Source organism: Petaurus breviceps, unplaced genomic scaffold, assembly GCF_028583685.1.
Source record: "Petaurus breviceps papuanus isolate PSGF00001 unplaced genomic scaffold, PetGlider_PUasm1.0 551, whole genome shotgun sequence".
Lineage (NCBI taxonomy): Eukaryota > Metazoa > Chordata > Mammalia > Diprotodontia > Petauridae > Petaurus > Petaurus breviceps.
In genome coordinates this window covers 16,390,139-16,392,828 of record NW_027186372.1, presented here as the reverse complement: position 1 = coordinate 16,392,828, position 2,690 = coordinate 16,390,139, and the positions used below count along the sequence as shown (strand labels likewise).

General features: G+C 43.7%; 1 pseudogene; it reads right to left on the bottom strand.

Annotated features, from left to right (window-relative positions):
* Window positions 1-415: 415 nt before the first annotated feature.
* Window positions 416-2,690, bottom strand: part of LOC138172851 (serine/threonine-protein kinase Kist pseudogene) — a 3,559-nt pseudogene continuing 1,284 nt past the window's right edge.

Here is a 2,690-nt window from a genome sequence, read left to right as displayed (position 1 = left end):
TATAAGAAAAATTGTCTGACGAGACAAAAATAATCTCTAACTGGTCTTAACACCCTAATATTTTTTGTGAAACATTCCCTAGAACACATTATCAGTAACTCTTGCTCCATGATCATAATACTGAATTACTTTTCTGGATTCTATATTGAATGTTAGCATCTGTCCTACAGAGACAAGGAATGTCACATGGATGCTATAAAACACTTCAGTGTTTAGACAGGTCTCCTGTCCTACCCAGTAAGAAATATGACTTATGTTGGAATCACTATTGGGAAAACACAATAGACCATTGGCATTAAATATACAAATTCCTTCTGTTAGAATGGTAAGCTTTTTTTGCATTCAGAAGGGAAACACAATAACCTAGGAAATGGAAGAAGATGAGCTAACAAGTCTCTTGACATCAGGTCAGTGATTAAAGCAAAGTTGGGTACAGGTATTCCCTTTTATAGGCACTCAGCCGGCCAAATGTGGCCACAACAAACTTCCCATCAAACATCCTCGAAGTCAATAATTTTGGGGCAGCTTTGCAATCCCTGGTATTTGCATATTCAACAAAGACACGACCTCTGCCCTGATTCTTCTTTGGAACAAGCAGAGACACCACTGGCCCATACTTCTGACACTCCTCTCTCCCATCTTCTATCACATCTTCATATTCTTCCTCATTCTCAAGATAATCATCATCCAAGCATTCAGCAGCTAGGAAGCATCGCCAAATCTTCAATGGGAGGGGCAAAAGGAATACTAAAGAAGAAATTGCACAGTGCTGTGTCAGATGAGTTCAATTCTTCTGCCCTGGTCATCATGAGCCATGCTTTTGAAAAGGTCTCTGAGGTGATAGACTGGGATTGCAGAGGTCACCACAGCTTTACTGGCAAATATGTAATCAATGATAGCTGGCTATATGTTTCAATTTTATTCCTGAGAACATTTCCAGTAAGATGATTCCGAGGCTCCACAAATCTACAGCTGAGGTATTTTCCATTTCACTCTGTAACCCAGACTGGGCCAAACAGTCCTGCAGTTCTGCTTCTGGAGCTTGATACCCGTCTGTCTGGACATAATTTACACCCTGATTGCCTTCTTTGAAGCCAAGATCAAAGTCAATGAGTTTAAATCATTCACTCTCTGCACTCCATAGCATGTTATGAGGCTTTAGGTCTGTACGGACATAACCCTCATGGTGAAGAAAAGCCAGGGCCTCTAAAATATCTGTCACAGTGCTGGACCATCAACATGGAACACCCTGGTGACTAGAATATAAAAGTAGTTCTGAAACACTGACATCCAGTAGTTCAAGAAGCAGACAGCGTGATAGCATATTTGGAGAAAATTGGATCATAAGGACTCCTTGTAGGATGCAAATATTTCAGTGGCCCTGTAACTGCTCCAGCGCCGCCCTCTCCCTGCAGAAGCCTTACTCTGCTGCCGAGCCCGCAGCCCCGGTGGTGCCAGGAGGTAGGAATTGGGGACTCCGAGCAGCGATCCGGGAGTCCCGCAGCAGTGTACTCGGTACGTAGAGGCTGAGGAGCCGCTGCCCAGCCGGCTCTGCACATGCCAGAGTCACTGGAAGCCCTTCAGGAAGCAGGGAGACTTCGTGACACACCTGTAGCCAGACCCCACCATGGTGCCCTGAGGGGAAGATGGCAGATTGCCAGGAAAGCTGGCACAGAGCCCGGGTCAGGCCGGCGGGGCTGTGGTCACATTCCGGTCGGCAAGGCCAGCGACTGCGCTGCCTGACTGATGGCCACAGTGGCCAGCGAAGGCAGGGACCTCAGGCCACCTGCTAAGAATATTTTTTAACATGTAGGTCCTTTTCCTCTTTTTATGATCTCTTTGGTATCCCAAAGACCTAGGAGTGGTATTGCTAGATGAAAGGGGATCGAAGTTTTATTGCCATTTAGGCATAACTCCAAATTATTCTCTAGAGTGGTTGTATCAGTTCACACCTCCACCTACAATGCATTGGTGTCCCAAATTCCCCACATACTCTCCAACATTTATCATTTTCCTTTTTTTTTAAAATCATATTAGCCAGTTTGATTGGTGTGAGGTGGTACCTCAGAGTTGTTTCAGTTTGCATTTCTCTAATCACAAGTGAGATTAAGAGCATTTTTCATATGCCTATAGATATCTTTGATTTCTTTATCTGCAAGTTGCCTATTTATATCCTTTGATGATTTATCAATTGGGGAATGGCTTGTATTCTCACAAATTTGGCTCAGCAATCTATATATTTGAGAAATGAAGTCTTTATCAGAGACAATTGCTTTTCAGTGAAGATTGTTTCCCAGCTTTAGGTTTTTCTTCTAATCATGGTTGCATTGGTTTTCTTTGTACAAAAGTTTTTCAATTTAATATGATCAAAAATATTTATTATACACTGTATAATGCTCTCTCTGTGTCTCTGTCTGTCTGTCTGTCTCTGTCTTTCTCTCTGTCTCTCTCTGTTTCTCTCTCTGTCTCTGTCTCTGTCTCTCTGTCTCTCTCTGTCTCTGTCTGTCTCTGTCTCTGTCTCTGTCTCTCTGTCTCTCTGTCTCTCTCTCTCTCTCTCTGTCTCTGTCTCTCTCTCTGTCTCTGTCTCTCTGTCTCTCTCTCTCTTTGTCTCTCGCTGTCTCTCTCTGTCTCTGTCTCTCTCTGTCTCTCTCTGTCTCTCTCTCTGTCTCTCTCTCTGTCTCTCTCTCTGT